The sequence below is a fragment of the Simochromis diagramma genome, unplaced genomic scaffold (genome assembly GCF_900408965.1).
Source record: "Simochromis diagramma unplaced genomic scaffold, fSimDia1.1 OVJJ01000079.1, whole genome shotgun sequence".
In the NCBI taxonomy this organism is placed as follows: domain Eukaryota; kingdom Metazoa; phylum Chordata; class Actinopteri; order Cichliformes; family Cichlidae; genus Simochromis; species Simochromis diagramma.
Genome location: NW_024387075.1, coordinates 454,804 through 475,122, shown reverse-complemented (window position 1 = coordinate 475,122; position 20,319 = coordinate 454,804). Strand labels below are relative to the sequence as shown.

Sequence of the window (20,319 nt, the reverse complement as noted above, 5' to 3'; positions counted from 1 at the left end):
GTAGCAGTATATATACGACAGAAAACCAGGAACAGCATAACAAGTTCACTTTGTGTTTCCACAGCATCACTGTACCTTCAACTCAAATAGACTGGCATTTCCCTTTTTATCTACCCATCAATCAGTAATACACGTTGTTACTGTGCAAGGTCACAGAGGCCTGGAGGACATAAGATTCGACAAGAGGTAATCTGAGCAGGTAACCAATCACTGACTCGTAGATACAGACAGTATCTCTACAGGTTCAGGGTTATCTCTATGGAGAAAATCCAAAATTTTAAACACAGGACATTATGCCGTGTGGTGCTCACACTCTCATCACTGCACCACTCATCTGTACATGTATTTTTAAGAAAGCATATTTACCTCCGCACAATCCTGATTCCCACACTGAATCGATAAATAATGTAAAGTACGATGTCATTGCTTTTACAAGATCAGAGAAGCTTGTTTGATGATGAAGCTTTGCATAGCACCAGCTTAACAATTCAAGAGGAATGAGAAACATCCGCCCAAGCTGATGAAATGCACGTCACACCATTAAAATGACCAGTGTATACCAGAAATTTTTTTATGGTAGACCTCTACTTAGATGGCACATCAGATGATCCTCTCTCAGAATGTGCACTGCTTTATCACAGCTTTCCCACACTGCACTGTCACATCTGAATAATGCACAAAATGCACCTTAAAGGCACATGGGGAAAAGAGGCCACAATGCATTTGAAATTGGTGTAAGTGAAATAAAATTGGCAGTAAACGTGCAGACAGGCAGGCGGCACTATGTGACGACAGCACATGTGCACTGATGGAGCTTTTATGGAGCGGGGCCACAGTGACAACAGCACTTACAGCCTCATAATGTAGCGATTAGTTTCAAATGGGACGAGCTGCGGTGGCGCTCTGGCAGCACCCTGCTCTCGGGGGAGCAGAAAGCCTGACAGAGGGGACGGAGGAGCGTCCATCACCGCCGCTGCAGTCGGCAGCTCAACCTGGCAGGGCCTCCGGGCCAGAAGCACCCACCCCAACGCCCCCAACTCTTTTCCCCAGAGGAGTTATAAATCACCGGGCTCCTGACAGGAGCAGCAATGGAGAGGAGTCACCTTGGGTGGAGCTGCTGGCTTGTACGCTGGAAGATGTTCACTTACTAATGATTATTTTTTTCTCCTTATACAACCATTTATTCTCACACAGACACATACACACTGAGGGCCTTATGCAAAAAGCTCAGCACTCCTCAGCTGTCTCCCCATGTCCCTACCTAATGTAGTGCCCTCCTCAGTGATAACAGCATGACACTATATGAAAGCCCAACTGAGAATACAGCCATTACTGCCGCTGCTGCTCAGTCTCTTACATCTAGATACATGGGAACAAATGGGAGATAGTGAAGCACAAAGTCTAAACAAATAAGAACAATCAAAAGGCTCTGTGTGTGTGTGTGTGTGTGTGTGTGTGTGTGTGTGTGTGTGTGTGTGTGTGTGTGTGTGTGTGTGTGTGTGTGTGTGTGTGTCTGTCAACGTGTGAGTGTATAAAGGGGGTTGGGCACAAATATTGCAAAGAATTCTCTCATCCTTGTCTGACAGGCTGTGTACAGTCTAATGCCTTTAGTCTGTCAAACACTCTGTCACAGACCAGTAGGAATATAATGGCTTCAGTGCGTCTGTCAATGTCCTCACCACCTCCTCCTCCCACTGGTGGGACATACAAAATTTCTGTTTACAGGACTGGAGGAATCCAGCATGTCATGTGACACGTCTTACTAAACATGGTCCACTGGTTGTATTATTTTACTATTACACTGAGGTTTGGAAAGACTGCATATAAAAACAGATGACCAAAAGTCTGTGGGATGTCGTAGATCAATCTGTGGTGACCAGCAACAAATACATAAATTCTGTCAACATGTGGACATGGAATGGTAAAGTCCAGCTTTAATTATGATTGCTCATTTTATTCTCAGAGTTTCTCAGAACTTAAAACAGCGCCTTTTCCCTTAGCTCCTGTTAAACATGACTGTGGGGTATAAACACACCCTTACGGTAATTTTGTTTGTTTACATTAGCATCAGTGTCCATGACCAAATGCAGAACCTGTCTTTTCATTTCTTGCACATTCCTCCTGTTTAGCTATGTGGATACTCGCTAATTTATGCTCCGTTAAAAGTGCTGAAATTTGAACAAAGATGTGACACTAACATATTTCTTGACATATTTTGGAAAAACCTGTCATGACTGCAGGCATAACAAGCATTTTATTATGCAAACTGTCAAGTTTTTACATTTTCATGTCTTGTGCTTTATTGTTTGCAAAACACAGAAGCTATTTTCCTTCTTTTCTGCCTGTGCGTGTGTGCGTGTGCATGTGTGTGTGTGTGTTGCAATACTACTAATGAAACAATAAAATTAGCAGTATTAACAGTATGATATATTTTGTAAACCCTAGTTATATACAACATACAGTGATGATAGGGTTTAGGCTGACATTGAAATAACTGAGCTATTAAGTATATAAAGTGTGTATACTTTTGTCTGCCTCTCTGGGCTGGGAAGATAAGATTATTGACCAATGAATATACCAACACACAAAAACAAATAACTGAATCTTTTATATGACACAAAATTGTAAAGATAATGGGGGGAAAAAAGAGTGGCCCATCTGTCTAATTTTCTGCATTTGTTCAGTGATAAATGTAAATCTATTGCAAAAACTGTATCTCAAACACACTGCCACTGCATGAAAAGCAAACTGGATAGAGAAACAGACAACAGAACACTATTGGTCATGGACTGGCCTCCCCACAGTCTCAAAGTCAACATTAAAGTACTATGGGCGACCCACATCCAACTGGACAGAGCAGAACAATCTCCTTAATACTACTTGAAAGCAATTTCCAGCAACGTGGCCACCAAAGACCATAGAAAGAGAATGACATTCGGCAACTTCAAGCAGCTACAGACTAGCGATGGAAAGTGGGTGGAACAATAGACTTTTAGATAAAGTGAAATGAGATAAACCAGGTGATATGCCAGTCAATATAATTGACTGGCATATCACCTGGTAGTAAATACATTAGAGTGATCTAGAATGTCCTAGAATGTCAAAAAGCATCCATTCATCAGATTCAAAGCGATATATGATAAGCAAACTGCTTCCAGTGTGAGTTTAGGATGTCAGAAAGAATAAACAATAAATGACCATTTCCCATTTTCCTAGCAAAATATAAAGAAATGGTCACTTGGACTGACAGCCCCATACGCAACACACTGTGAGTCACTGTACTCTGGCACCTTTCTAACAGAACCAACGTTTTCAGCAGTTTGCGCTACAGTAGCTCGTCTGTTGGATTGGATTACATGGGCTTTCATTCCCCCACGTGCATCAGTGAGCCTTGGCCACCCATGACCCTCTCGCTGGTTCACCACTTTTCCTTGCTTAGATCACTGCAGACCAGGAACACCCCACAGGAAATGCAGTTTTGAAGATGCTCTGACTGAACATACCAGTTTGAAGACTACATGTTCACTTGCTCATTAACATATCCCACCCACTAACATGTGACACGATGAAGAAATAATCAGTTAATCACTTCACTTCTTAGTGGTCATAATGTTATGCATGCTCAGTGAATATCTGTTAATTGAGACCACACCTTGTATGCCCTTGCATGCTTTCTGCCTTCTTTTGTGAGTCAAATTTGAGACAAAAAAGGAAACATGAAACAAATCTAAAGAAACAACGTCTCAAAGCGACAACTGCCAAGGTTTGTAAATGTTTTTTCCAGTGATTGAACGGCTGGATGTCTCATGGAAGTCCAACCAGGTTCACTCAATATCATTTAACTGCTTCTTCAAATTAAGTCTCTGGCCCTTGTCTTGGACTATAGCAGGAAATGGTGGCTCTGGCTTTCTAACCAGAACCACAGAAGGTGGAGAACAGGTTCGCCATATGCAGTCCAAGTTAGAGTTCACGAGCTCCTTTTAGAGCCAGCTAAATAATCCCTGCATCCGCTACCGGCACAAGCACAGTCTAATTCCATGGTAAGCACTGACATTTCAGGATTCATTTTAATGTATGGAAGGCTCCAAGCATTCACTATGCAAACAGTTATATAGTAGCAATAATCAGTCAAATATACTGTAGCATCAATGTTATTTAGTCTGTTTTCCATTTTGTCTTGCGTTTTTTTAAATATAAGTATTAAATATTCACAAAAAATAAATAAATAAATTCACAAAAATAAAATGCCGGTGAGAGGAGTCGAAAACTGAACTGTGAAACGCAGCCCGATATTTTTAGGAGCTGATAAAGAAATGGCTGAAGGCATGTGCAATTATTCCAGTGAAGTGATAATTCTGCAGGGACTTTTGACACATTTTCACACATCAGTCTGCATTGTAATTAAAAAGCAGGCGCATAACTCATTTCAGCCTGAAAGGTGTTAGCCGAGGTGAAAACACGGCAAAGAGATAATAAATTAGAAAGTTGTAGTAGAAGAACACCACAACTGCTGAAGTGGACGTTTGAATTTGGCAACACAGTGAGACTAAAAATAGACTTTACTGAAAGTCTAAACTAAAGCACATTTAACTTTGATGACTCCCGACAAGCATGTTTACAGAAATAGTGTCTATATAAGAAACTGTTACTGGTCTTCACGGTCCATTTTTGTCTGTTTCACTTCTGTTTTTAGAAACAAGATGATCACATCTACATATTTATAGCAGCACGACTTATGTTTTACTGATCCTAAAACATATTTTTTTGCAAAGATCACCCACACACACACACACACACACACACGTATACAGGCTGTATGTAGTGTTAGACTTCTTTAATGAATGTACTCCAGTTAAATAAATTCCAGACAGGAAATTAATGTAAAATTATGATTTATTGACCCTTTAATGCACACTGTGCATAGTTTGCACTGTTTCTGACGCAATTAAACTTTATTATCACTGTGTGTGTGTGTGTGTGTGTGTGTGTGTGTGTGTGTGTGTGTGTGTGTGTGTGTGTGTGTGTGTGCGCGCGTGTGTGTGTCTTCATCTCTGGGCATATTGGCACTTGTGTGTTCATGCACCTCGCTGTACATACTAATTACTTTAAATTAAACAGCAGGCTCTTCCCTGTCAGAACTTATTGGCTTATAATTACTTTAGAAAATCCTCTGTACTGTAGCACAGCATACTGAAGGATGTTCCAACACTGGGGTGCATTTCTGCTGTGAAATGCTCTGTGTAGTTGTGAGAAGCAGGCAACTAAAAAGATTCACATTTTTGGAAAAACTGAGGTTCTATTATTGTCCCAAGGAATATCATTAAAGACTATAGTTCTTTGTTTCCTTTGAAAATCCCTAAAAGAAATATTTTTAGCCTGAGATCTAAAAGCTGTAACTAACTGAAGTACTAAAGTCAAAGCATTTAAAAAAATGTAAGTTTTTGCCAGAATGAGTTCTGTTGCTAATAAAGAAAAAAAGCCAATATAAATTATTTGCTGAGAGATTTTCAAGAATTAAATGAATGGATTCAAAATCCAACAACATAGTATATTACTTTCAGTTTCCTTTAAACTGATTACTTCCCATTATTGATTTATATTAAAAGCCTTCCACGAGGAGACCACCAACATGCTTTCATTGTGATCGTGCAGATACAGTGGCCAGCAAATATTTGGCAATGACTTCCTATTGCATGACCAGGTCATCGTTTATGAATGAGGACATATTTTAACAAGCTAATAGAGAGCTAAATCAATGTCAGATGATACTTGATGTTTTCAAAATTGCATTTCATCATAAGTGGCCCTCTTTTGCTTTTTGAAACCAAACAGAGCTGATTAGTTAATAGTATAATTCCCTGTCTACAAATATCTGAATATCTACAAATACAGTTTGCTGTGGTGCACCAAGCTCACACCATAACTAGATGACAGTGAAACATCAGTGTCCCTTCTTGTCACTGAGTAAATGATCCTCCACATGAGGCAACAAAGATGTATAAGCAACGAATCGTTATTCATCTTTAGGCTGCACAAATGTGTGAGCATTTTTTCAGTTCACTATTCACGACAACATCAAGGCCAAGTTGATACCGTCATCCGCTTTGCCACCGCTGTTCATGCAGGAAAGCTTAAAGGGATAAATCCCAATTTCACACTTTCATGATGTGCATGCTGTGACATGCAAACAAAGCCTCACAGACCGCTTCACATCACTGTGTGTTATAAACACCATATGCAAACTCAACTTAGCCATTATGTAGCTTCCTGAGGGTAAGAAACATGAAATCACAATACATTTTAGTTGTTGCAATGAGTGTGCTAAGAAAGTAATAAGACTGAGCAACACACAACATTTTGTGTATTTTGTTGTGGTGAAGTTTGTCTAGATTACCAAAAGGTTTGAAGCAGCAATTTACATGCAAAGAGAAAACATTCATTTACAGTGTGTAACTGAATTTTTGTTATTCATCTGTGATTCCATATTCACCTCATTTTCAATCACCCAGACCAACACAACTGGGCCTCCAGAACATTTAAGTTTTTCATGGATTTATACTGTATGCTTAAATAATTTGCTTTGAGCCCAGTTCTTTATCAATTAATATATCTAAATACCTTTGAAGTTACTCAGTGCAAAACAAAATATAACCAGAAATTGATGGAACTAAGCCCCCCAGTAAAAACCCCAAACCACAGCCCTATCAATAAAATATACACAAGACAAAGCAGTGTTTCACCACACACACACACACAGCCTCAGTTACCATAGAGACAGGGCACCCTGGACATATTGAGGATTTATTAAAAAAGCCTCCCTGGCAGTATTATTCCCTCCACACCCTGAGAGCAGAGATGTAGAGTGTCACCATACTGCAGGAGAAGCAGACACATACCACAACAGAATGTTTAACAACTGTTAGGAGAAACGCTGCTGAGTTTCTTGTAGCCTGCCCTTTCTGTCTTCACACTTATCATGATCTTAATGATCAGCCTTAAGTGAAGCACTCAGGAGCTTCAGCAGTGATATCATCAGGGTTACATAGGATACAGTTGAGCTGTACAGGACTGGCCACAGCATTGACAAGGAGCTTTCTCTACAGGTTCCGAAGGTTTCAGTACACAGTCTGAGCTGACAAAGGAGCTCACATGTCTGCCCTGTAATTGGAGGGTACACTGTGTAAACACCACAGCCCTATACTGTAAATGCTGCTACAGGTCAGCTGGCGTTAACAGATGCTGGGAGGAGCCTGTCAGGCAGGAACACTGGCTGTTTTGAAGGGAAAGCATGGATTCTTGGCTTGACTCCAAAAACCTAGATATTAATGCATTTCATAACCTTTTCATTTAGAGCGCAATACAAAAAAAATTGTTTAGCATCACCACCTCACCATGGTGGAGAGCTTTGCCCCTCAAGGCAAACTGGTCCTCGGCTGGGGTCAGACTAAGAGTGACTCGGTATACCAGTGACAGCAGCAATCGGCTGAGCCTTAGCTCACTGGGCCTGGCCGAGCAGAGGTCGACAGCACCACATGGATCCTTCCGTAGGCCCACCACTCACAGGAGGGGCTATAGTTGTTTGGTGCACTGTGAATGGGGTGGAGGCCCAGGCAGTCCAATCCCCAGATGACAAATCTGACTTTAGAAATATGGAAACCATCTCTTTGGTGGTGAAGAAACCTGAGCTGGTCCATGAGCCTGAGAAACATTGGCTAGATATGGTCAGATTCACCTCAGTACAGCTTGGAGACCAGATCCCTGTCTCCTCGAGGTGGCTGGACTCTGTAACACTCTGAAGTTGTGCTAAGTGAGGCAGTGGGCAGGGGTGGGTATAATTTCTGGTTTTACCCAGTGGATGGAGGGTTGCTTCCCTGCACCTTTGGGTAAGGCAGAGGCTCGTTCCTAACAGTTTAATATACCCAACCTTTTTGAAATCACTGGTTGGAGTGGTTCAAGGTGTCCCTAGTGGGGACTTTTTTTTTTTTACTGACATTTCCAACAGCAGTTTGAAATGGAGGGATGTGACTGGAAGGAAGAGCCTGCCTTATCTAAACTCAAACGGCATTCTGTTGTTGGACCACAGTTGGACCAAAATGAACACCATGCTAAAGCATAAAGGTTCCTGCAAGTGTCCTTGACTCCAGGAAGCTCTAAGTCAATGATCATGATTCAGCAAAATGAAAGGGACTGGGCAAAAATGGCATCCATAGGAGAACTCCAAGGTAAACACTACTGACTGAAAAAGAAAACGAAGGCTTGTCTCATATTTGCATCACGATGATCATCAAACACACCATGATGATCTCCAGGACTTTTGGTAAAATATTCTGTAGACTGATGAGACAAAAAGTTGAACTTTATGGAAGGTTTAAGTCCCATTACTCAAGCACACTTGATTTGCAGCAGGAAAGTCAGAATGATACCAACGGCCTAAATCAGACTCAGATGCTTTGGTGTGACCTTAAACAGACAGTTCAAGCTGGAAACCCCTAATACTTGATTGCAGTTATTGCTTACAAGAGTGGCACAACTTTTTCCACACAAGCCCAGGTATGCTTTTTTCCTTAATAAATAATAATTAAAATAAATGTATTTTGCATTTAATCGGACTATCTCTTTCTAATATGAAAAATTGATGATCTGAAACATTTAAGTGTGATAATATACCAAAAAAACTCAAATCAGGAAGTGACGAAATACTTTTAATGGTACTGTATTTTTACCCCAAACTAAATATGATACCAAAAAGTCGGTCCAAGAGACCAAGAAAGAGAACTCAGCCTCAAGAGGGATGAGGAAAAAAGATAAAAGAAAAGATGATGGATGATGCGCTCATGGTGGGAGCGGCAATGTCAAGATTCCTCATCCAGGAAGTGAAATCAGTTTCCCTTTGGTTTCCCTGAGGCAGTTCCACATGAGAGCTCCAACTCCCTGCTGCCCGCATCCAAAGAGCAGAGGACAGCAAAGCCAGCGAGTCTGTGACATTTTACAACAAGACCGTGAGATACAGAGCACAGAGGTGGCAAAATAAAGATGTGCTGTCCATTATTTCATCCACACAGTACAAAGAACTTAAAGAGAGGTTACACAGCGAAGGACGAAGATGACGGAATGTCAGGAGAAGCTTGGCACAGAGAAAGAAATGGGAAGTGGAAACAGGGGCAAGATAAAAGACTGTCATTCCCTTTTGCTGAAAGGATCAAATATGACTTATAAAGGGCATGAGAAAGATGATGAAACAGGATGAGGAGAAGTAATCTGAAGACACACAGAGACAAAGGGAAAGCAGACAGAATTAATGTGGCTGGCAGCACCCATTTGTAAAATCTTCAACTCACCTGAGAATTTCCATGCGACCCACACTTTCATTTTATCAGCCCTCCCCACTGCCCCGTCTCCCCCCAGATACACTCATCATGTCGAACACTTCCACCTTTGAAGTTGCCTTGCATACTGAATCTTTTTATAAGCATTGCCAGGGGTCCCAGCCAGGCACTCAGAACATAGAGAATGGGACAGGGAAGAGGCGTCTAGGAAGGGGGACTGATTTATATTCAAGATCACACAGACACAGATGCTGCACCTCAAGCAAAAGCCAAAATTGAAGAGAACCACCTTTTAAAACAGTTGAGAGGAATGGTGGAGGGGTTAAGAAAAACACCCAAAAAGGCACAAAACTGCTGATTTTAGCCAGCATGGGACACCGTCTGCATGTTCACATTTGTGCCAGCAAATGCAGAAATGTAAAAATCAAACACAAACACACGCCCTCCGGCCTGAATGTGGGTGGATGTGTAGGCACAGGGCACAAGGGAGAGATTAAACCTCTTCCAGGCACAGGTAGCCCTCTAATAAAATTAGCACTGGGGTTCAATCAGCTTTGTCTGCAGAAATGAGAACACACAGGTCCCATATTCCCCTCCCTGTGAAGGCTGGCAAATTTTAAAAGGTTCAGTTACATTACATGCAAATGGACAAATTCAATTACATGTTCCACACTACTCTTAGTTATGTCAGCCAGTCTATCAGAGTTCCTGTACATGTTTATTCTTTTCAAAGCTAGAGCAGTTAAAAAACAAAACAACAAAAAAACAGCTCATATTTTTCTAAAATAGAACAGTCCCATTAAACTTAGTAAAGCTAAGACTAAACTTGTAAATGTTTGCAAGAGCATAGCAAAATGTTTTCATTCAGAACAACCAGTCATTATGTTCTTTTGCATTGTGTCACCATCGAGCCATCACGCAATGGAAAGAGATTTTCTTTCATCACTTCTGACATGCTCAATACCAGACTTGACAAATAAATGTACTTGAAAACTAGACAAGCACTCTGCATTTGATAGTTGAAACCCTCACATTATAGGACAGTATAATTGTTATAAAGTATAAAGACACAAAACCATTAGTTTCCAGTTTTCTTTAACATTTAATCTGTTTATTTCTCTCCCTTCTGCATGTGAGTTGAAACGAGCCATATAAATAACATTTCTTTGAGGTGCCTCTCCTGCCCTCCACTTCCCTTTCTCTTTATTGGCTGTGACAGTACAGTGAAGGCATCAGCCGTACATTAAAAGGCAGTGAGGTGGGGAGATCAAGGTAATCTCTCTCTACCTCTCTCTCTTGTCCCTCTCTGAATCATGCATTTATTCAATTCCCACTTCTTCAGTCTTTCATTTCCTCTAGTCCCCCCCCCCTCCTTTTCTTCATCACGGTTCAATCACGACCATGTGGGAGAAAATTGCCTCGTTACTACGCCCGCGTGATGTCCGGACATAGCCATTAAAATAGGACACAATAGAATGAACTCTCTCTCTCTCTTTCGGACTGTCTGAGCCTCTCAGTGCTGTTCGAAAAGAAACAAAAACAAAGCCTTCAAAGACTGTCTGTCACTTTAACTTCTCACTTGCTCTTTTCACATAATGGCGACCCCTCCCACCCCTGGGATTTCATGATTTCCCACGGGTGATAGTTAAATTAAACACAAGCTGCATCCAGTAGCAGTGCTGAAAAAAGTGAAAAACACAAATAACATCCACCCCCTCTTTCAAGAATGCAAATGACTGCCCAAATTAGTTCTTGTTATATGCCAGAGTAGCAAAATTCTTAAATCCCATCAAAAAGATAAAGCTTGTCAGTTATACTCTGAGAATAAAAGCTTCCCTAGAGGGAAACAAATCCCTTTGAGCTCATATAGTAACTTCAAAAACCACTAAACGTCCAGTAAAGTGACAGCACACCAGCAAAAATTAGTAGACAAATTCAAACTACTGCTTACCGCACTTTCCTTCTGTCTTGAGACTAAATGTAATGAATAAAATGAGCTAGAGATTTGAAACCCCACAACACCTTCCTGGTCTAATCAGTGACCTGCTTACATTTAAAACTTGGATACCTGACCAATCATAAGGAGCAGCTACTGTGAACTTGGACCTTAAAATTCAGATTTCCTCACCGCTGTCCCCTGTTAAACCGTCAAAATGCAGCGTGACATGAGTTGAACATTAACAAAAATTATGACAGTTTGAATAGTGAATGACATCATACTTGGCTTTGAACTGCTGGATCTGTTAACGGCATTCTGATATTGAATCACCTCAAGCAGGAATTCAAGTGTTCAGAAAAACAAGTTCTCTGTTTTCCTTCAGTAAAATGGGCATAAAAACACGCGGTGCCTCAGAAGACAGTGAGTCATAAACTGAACTGCTAAATGCCCCGACATATCTCAAGTACAGCATCTCTGTTTCTCTGTTAAAACTGCAGCTCTCCTTAACTCCGTAATTAGACTGAATGATGTTTTAACTTGCAGAGAGAAACATTATAAATGTGCAAAAGTGACATTAGCCTTCAGGGCATACTGGACTTACACTTCTCTATGCACTTTGATGTTATTGTAGATCACTGATGTAGGACAACTACATTTATTTATTTATTTATTGCATTACTTATCTTTCCAGCAACTTCAAAGATAACTTCATCAAAGGGAAGCAAACGACATCAAGCTAATTAGTCAAACAAAGTGTCTGAATTAAACTACACGTAGGCCTGCTCTACCATCTTGGCTTTTTTAATACTATTATGGTGTTGTAAACTTTTTATCTGAAAAACCTGAACTTTGGTTGCAAGACAGTAGGAGAAGAAAAAGTGCTTTAACATTTAAAGTTTTCAGTCTTGACCAGCAGTCCCACCCCTGACCCAAAAGACCCAAACAACTGGTGAACACCACACTTATGAACAAACTTTGTGGTGGCAGGTATATCTACATGTTATCATAGCGTAGATGTTGGTAAGTGTACCATTTGTTTTTCTTGTTTCACTGTCTCTGTGAAATGAATGAAATCATTAGCAGAGCTGTGTTCATATTCAGGACTGAGCCTCAAATAAAGCCAAACCGTGTTGCAATTTAATTCATGCAAAGTAAAACTATAACCTGAACGTCTTTCCTTTCACTTATGATCTAAACATGCAGTTTTTTGTGCCCCAATGAGCACTAAATTTGTTTAGATGTTTAGTCATCCTACTCCAAACTAACTACCCAGAGGCATTACCAAGATGGCCAGTGAGTGGCAAGTAGGGCTGCTATTACTAATCAATTTACTAATCCTATTGATTCCATTGATAAATTGAGTAATAAGACAGATAATACTTTGTCTTATTAAGGAGCAATAGTAAATATTCAAGAGAAAAATAAGGGTCTTTAAAATGAACAGCACATTGTAGTCTCTAAAACAGAAACCAATGCTTTTAGCAGTTTAACTGCATAAATACAAATACAAAATACATAAACTAAACACTTTTAAATAATTACACATCATATGAAAGTCACATTTTTAAAGAAAATATTTTCTTGGAAGCAACAATTAATATGTCAAGTAAAAATAATAACAACCTAAACTGGTTCTTACATAGCGCTTTTCTACTCAAAGCACTTTATACAATTCACCTCATTCAACCGTTCACACAAGCACTTTTTTCAATGCTTTAGTGATTTCTATTTAACATTCACACTCCAATGGATCCATCTGAGAGTGCTTGGTTGGTATCTTGCCTAAAGATATTTGGCATGCAGAAAAACAATTATAAAAGCCAGGGATCGAACCACCAACCTTCTAATTAGTAGATGACATGATAAAATAAGATTAAAGCCTTTAATCTGCCTGCTTGGAAGGCTTTTCTATTATTAGCAAGGGGCAAAAAAATAGTATAGGCATAGTATTGTATAATACACCTGTAGTACAGCTACACATTAAACCAATTACATGGTGACAAATGGGGCGGGGGGGGGGCTACAGCATCGAAACAAAAAAATTGCACAGAGGACTTTTTTATGATCCATTTAATTGATAAATTGTTATAACCCTAATGGCAAAACTTACTTTTAAACTCGTCTTGAACCTGTTCATGATCAAGCATCATTACTACATCTTTCTGTGCCTTTTAAACCTCCAAATGCTGCTGATCATCAGTGTTTGTATTCAAGTATGGGATAAAGAATAAAACAAGTTATCTTGCCATCATGACGAAGATGATGAAGTTGGGGGGAAAAAAAATCATTTTTGTTCTCACAAGCAGAATGATCACTCTGTCCCTTGCCGTGGACTAGCTTTAGGCAGTTGAGTAATTCCCCACTAGCGCAAAAGACTAGTAGTTAGCCTGAAATGCATTATGCACCAGATAATTAAAGACATGCTTCATCTTATTTAATATTGATGTCTGATAATTAAAGGATCACAGGCTTAAGAGGATACTGCCTATCTACCTCTGTCTCTCCTCTGATGCTTTCATCTCTCATTTTCTCACTCTGACACACACACACACACACACACACACACACGAGCGAATGGAAACCTGAACACCTAGCTGCACAGATACACAGCAGGATACATTAGGTCTTTAGCATTTAATGAAGACTCTAGTGCATAGGCTGTGCGTGCTGTAATATGGCATTTGGGTGTCAGGACAAAAAGGCTCACTGGAGACTTCATTAACAACTAATTGATTTCATTTGTGTTATTCTGAGACTGATAATGCACAAATTTGCTCTGAAGAAGATTAGGCTGAACCATTTATATCTGTCGGCAGATTACTGGGAGGAAGTAAATGGCACATTTACAGTAGGGGTGGGAATAATAGATATGGATATAGCCCAAGATATGATGGTGTTTGACAAAAGAAGAGGAATTTACAGCTCGTTCTCCTCCCTCTTTAATTCTCCAACCTATCCATTGCTCTATCCTCACTGAATCCCTATCTAATTGAATTAGAGCTGAGTGATTAGAGCCTGGCATGGTGAAAGTCTCTAGTCCTCTTCATCTGTCCCACTGGTAGGCTGGGGGAGGGCAAGTGTAAAACTCTAAAACACTATACGGGTAGAAGAGGACTGCTGGCAGTGTCTCAACAGTTTTCCAACCTTTACTAAACTAATTCCTCACTTGAGTAAAAAATTAATGCAGTGAAAAACAGAGCTAACAAGACTAGAAGATGCTACCCCTTTCTATCGTTTAGAGCAAAAAAATAAAAGCACTAGGTGTAATGACCACCTCTGTGATTTATTAGTCTGTTAGGCTGTATCATAAAGCAGTCCAGATGAACAGGAGCTGTAGATATGCTCAGTGCTGCTGGCTGTAGTGAAAAGAAAAACGACCTTGGGCATCGTAAATCTCTGGGGAACCTTCATTAGCACCTGACAAAGCCACAAAGCGCCATCACACAGCCTCTAAATGCTTTGCAGTTGGCTGCTGGCCTTCAGACAGCGCTGCGGTGTGGTCATTCACACATTTAAGCACCCTGACTGGGAGGCAGTGCAGAAGTTGATTCCCTCAATTTAGCAGGTCTCTTCATAGAATGACCAGCTTGATAATGGCCTGGCTTCTTCCAGGTAGGTTTAATTAGCCGGGATGCTAGGCGGTTTCAGGTTTAGTGTTGATTCAGTGGCTGCCACAAATGTGCTCAGTACTACCACTTAGCCCTCTCGCAGTGCAGTTCAGCAACATTTAGAACCCAAACTAATAACAGTTGTCAAATGTGCGTTACCGTGGCAACAATCTCTCAGGCAACCAGAGAAGCAGCCACCGTGACACGGAACGAGTTATTGTGCTCCAAAAACAACAAACACTGGATGAGAAAGTTCAGACAGACAGCACGTATTCAAAGACTCCTTTCAAGTACTGTGTGCTGCTTCTCCAGAAACATGCCCTGACCACACCACCTAAAGAAGTTTGGGGAGATTATTGATATCGTGGAAGAATCAAACCAAGCTAAAATTATTAGTCCACATACCCATTGTTAATTGCTCGATCTACTGTACTTTTCATAGTTTTACTTCCAGACAAATATAACTTATCTGCAGTGATCTGCCAAACTGCTGGCTTGTTTAAAACCCAGTCATGATTTCGTCTTTCCTCTTCCCATTTTCTTTAAATACAATAATTGCTTACAATATAAGTGACCATAGAAAGCAAAAATCAAATAGATACATTATTACATAAAGTAGCTACGATTCATCTACCCTGTCCCAATAATCACTTATTATCCCAGACAATTTTTTTTAAGTGGACATGTTTGACCATCATACTTACCAGTATTAAAGATATTCCTTTAGGTAGTAAGACTATTTATAATTTGATTATACATTTGATTTCTGTGAAGATATATCAGCTAACTCACAAACAGGGTTCATACAAACACAGAGACACACAAAAAAAGAAAAACCCACCAAAAAAAAAAAAAGAAAAGAAAAAAAGGACACATTCATGACTACAAACTCAAACTGTTTTAACATGCATTTGTCATAAGAAGACTGAAGGACATCACTTTGAGAAACAAACAGTCACTCTGCCTTGAATGATGCCAGATTTCTACTTAATTATCCTTAAAATGTTTTAGTAACACATATACATATGTTACTATATGACTGTCATGGTCCTGCGTCTTCTGACTCAGTGTTTATGGTTTTTCCATTATTTATATTCTTTGATTCATGGTTTTGGCTCTCTTTATTGTTTTCTGCTTGTGTTATATTCTTAGTTCCTAGGGTTTGGTTTCTGTTACTTTGCCTTCCCCGTGTTCCTCATCTCGTCACTCTTGTCTCCATGTTTCCTCCGTTTCCCCAGGTAGTCATGTCTCTATGTCTCAGTGTCAGGTCTGCTTCTTTGTGAATGTCTCTTGTTTCCTGTTTTATTTTGAAAGTCCTTGTCCTGTGCACAGTGTATCTAGTTTTGCTCCCCTTGTCCCATTATGTCTGATTAGTGCCAGCTATGTTTCTCTCCTGTTTCCCATTCTTTCTTTACTCCCTTGTGTATTTAAGCCCTGTGTTTTCCTTTGCCCTTTGTCACGTCGTACCACCTCATGTGCTGTAAATCTCTCTGCGCTTCTAGTTTCCCAGTGTTTTGTTCTTAGTTTCTTACTCAGGGCTTTGGTTTGTTTTGTGTGAGTTTATTTTTATGGAGGATTTTTTCCCAGTGAATAAAGCTGCCGTTCTAAGTTTACCTTTTTGTGTTTGAGTCCTGTATTTGGGTCCACTTCCTGCCTGCCACAGCCACATATGACAATGACAGCTTTAAGCACCTATAATTCACTTTAGTTCTGAAATAAAGAATATGTAGAAATCAGCAAAGTCCTTGATTCAGGTCAATAACTTACAAGTTCAAACAGAAATGGAAGAATAGATGTTAACATGTCACAATCACATCTTTTAGAACAGTTTACAGTACGCCTTAGTTCTTTGGTTTCATGTTTCATTAAATGGCAGTAAAAAAAAGTCAAGACTAGGAAAAAAAAAAACAATTCCACCATTTTAAATTGTGAATCCATCATACTGCTGGTGTAGGCAAGCAATGAAGTCATGCTAAGACACAAATAGGCAGATCAGCTGACTTCAATGCCAGTTAACACTGGCTGATAGCTAAGCTGATCGACAAATCTCATACAAGGTGCTTCACAGCAAATCTCTGTTCTGTGCTCCTGCTGCTGATCTCCCAGAGCAGAGTTACACTCCTAAATATAAATTAGGACAAATAGAAATAACAATAGTCTTTTGCACAGTGAAAATATTTTACTTAATTTACAAATTCTCTCACATTGATTACATTATGACCATGGGTAATATTATTCTGCAACTCTTAAATTAAACTTGTCAGCATGTCTCTGTAAGATCTAAAATCATCTTTCTGGGTTTTTCTAAGTCTAAATTCATATGCAGCAAAAGAGTTTGCTCAAACTTCTTTCCATGGCAATTTCTAAAGCACCTGAAGTAAGCCAACATACTGTCAGAGAGACAGAATGAGACAAATCCACAGTGTTAGCTGTGTGCTGAAATGTCAATGCAGCTGAACCATAATTCAGTTGGCCTGGCAGAACATATCCATCTTCCTGTCCTCTGCCAATCCTTTCCATGCTCTTTATCTCAGTGTGGGGTTATTAAATAGGCATATCCCAGTCTATCTCGTCTCCAGCCTCTAGCTGTCACCTCTGTATAATAACCCATTCACTAACAGGCAGGGTAATGAGAACAATGCCTGGGCTGAGAGGCCAGTCACTATTATTGCTCTACAGGCCACCACTTCACCATTACACATTCTCCCACATGGGAGCTCAGCTCCCTTTCAAACATTTTGTAGTTTCACACTGGCTGCTCTCACAAACTGCACCAAAAAAAAGGAGAACCTGCCAAATTCCCTGGGGACGACCCTGAGGAGAATTTTGAAAGGGGACGCATACCTCTCACTTCCTGACTGCTCCCCAAATAATGACTTGAGGTTTAGGCAAAGGCAGTGAAGAAGAATGGGAGTGCAGGACCTCAGTGAACTGTTCTGAATCAGTTAACTGATAAGAGATCATGCTGCACAGATCTCAGAGGAGAGACCCAGAAAAGTCTGCAGATTCAGCTTCAAATGGGTAAAAGAATTATAGATGTTTCACCAGTCAGGAGCTTCCCCTTGTTGAGTAACTACTATCTTTGCCTATACTTAGGAAATGATGGGAATACATCAGTTACAATAGTTGCTCTTAACAATATGAATACTTTTATACAGCATATAATTTTAAATCAAAAATATTAACACTAAATAATTCATGCTTTCTGTCAGATGTGTCTGGAGAAAGTAGAAGGTCTAAGCACCACAAGAACAGTTATTCTGCCTCAGCAGTAATTCAACATTAAACAAGGTCAACCTACATTATATTTCCACCCATTCTTGAGTCAAAGCATGACTCTGACCCCAGACACAGAATATTATTACAGGTTTTGGCTCCTGGAATTGCACCCCGCCCCTGTTTGTTGGATGCTGAGTGAATGAGAGAACACTACCATGCGGACCCACAGTATATTTCATGCAGTTATGATGATGATGACTTTTCATAACCTCACTGCCTCTGGTGGCAATATGCACAGGCTCAAAGTGCAGCTGTTGAATTGTGATTGTAACATTGATGAATATGGATTACGTCTGTGCTTCAGTGTGCATGCTGGGTGAAAAGGCATGACATGAACAAAATGTGTACTCTGACTACTTTTGGTTTTATTTCCATTTCTCTCCTTCACTTATAGAGCATCATCCATCAGGCAGCTTAATCTCAGGATAACTGTGGTAAGTTTGCAGTATTTAGAACACATTTTTACACTGCCAAAGACACCCTGTACACTCAGAAAAGGAACATTTTTTTACTCGGAGTGTAGCATCAAGTCGGTTAAACTTCTGAAACATTGATAAGTTAAGTAGCAGAGAGTTTGTTAATCAGCTGCTTTGGTGTTAATGAATTTAACAACAGGTGTTTTAGAGGTAACCCCCAAGACGTGGACAGTTTTACAGGCGGAGTACACTGACATGTTTTCCCTCCTCATCTTCTCCGACTGTTTTTTCACTAGTTTTGCATTTGGCTATGATCAGTGTCACTACAGGCAGCATGAGGTCATACTTGAACCCTACAGAGGCTGCACACAGCTAGTCCTTGCTCTTCTCACCAATATATGCCATTACCAGCAGGTTTGCTGTGTCTCCCAGCACAGTTCCAAGAGCATGGAGGAGACTCCTGTAGACAGGCAGTTACTGTAGCTAACCAGGGGCATCTTTAACAGGAACAGGATGAGCACTGCCAGAACTATAAAATGACTGCCAGCAGGCCACTGGTGTGAATGTCTCTGAACATCCTGACATCTTCTAGTGGGCCGTGTGCTCACTGGGTGGCAGAGTGGAGCATAATTGTCATTTGCCATAGAATTCAAGAATTGGCAGGTCCACCCCTGGTGGGAGCAGGTTCCCACTGTGACTGGTCCGGGCCTGGTCCTGGAGGATGAAGGAACTGATACCATTGAGTGGCCCCCACATTTGCCTGACCTAAATCTGATAGAACATCTCTGCCACCAGAACATTTCACTTGTGTTTCAGTCCATCTGATGCCACCAGGATCCACTTCAGACTCTCCAGGAGCTCAGTGATGCCTCAGTCCACATGTGGGAGATCCCCCAGGGACACCATCCATCCTCTCATTGGGAGCATGCCCCCGACACTGTCATGCATGCAAACACACAAGTGAAGCCCATAAAAAGTACTGAGTACCACTGTGAGAAGTTACAATGTCATTTTGACCAAATGGACCATTTTTGACCATAATTTTTTCACTCTTTTTTTAACATATATAAAGTTCTTTTCTATCACTTGGCAAAATTATTATTATTATTATTTTTTTAAATCGTACTATTTTTGCTAATGTCACCAAAACAAAAATGTCACAGTACAGTGTTAGTTAAGTTGAAAAACGTTTGATACAACTGCTCAGACTACATTTTTACTCAAAGTTACATCCCATATCAGAATGTATTTTTACTGATTAATATTACTATTAAACTAATCTCAGTAAATAAGGAAAAAAATAATGATATTCCACCTGAGCTGTCCTACAAATCAGCGAAAAACTCAATAACCCATTAAGCCTCCTTATACTACACAGATAAAAAGATTTGCAAGTATAATAAAAGCTGTTAACTGGGCCAAAAATTATATGATACTGCAAATCAGGGTGACCATGGATACACTGGAAATGTTAAAATCAAAGCCACTTAGCAGCCACATTTGCTGTATACAAGCCTTTTCCTCATCAGTCTTGCTGATGGCTCCAATGGTCCCAGCTGCTTCACTGTCTTCCAGACTATCAGTAACTCTGCAGGCTACTAATTACCTGTGTCACATAACTATATCCATCTCTGCATACACATAGCAAATTAGCTGTGAGGTAGATTTCACCAGTCTTTCAAATATCTCTGCCATGAATGTGGAAACAACTCTCCCAGGAGCAAAATAATCAAACAAAACTTGTGCCAAAA

At 40.2% G+C, this 20,319-nt stretch overlaps 1 protein-coding gene across 1 annotated transcript in view; it reads right to left on the bottom strand.

The window, feature by feature from the left end:
• nav2a (neuron navigator 2a) overlaps positions 1–20,319 on the bottom strand; it is a 213,148-nt gene that overhangs the window by 147,152 nt on the left and 45,677 nt on the right. The window lies entirely within an intron of this gene.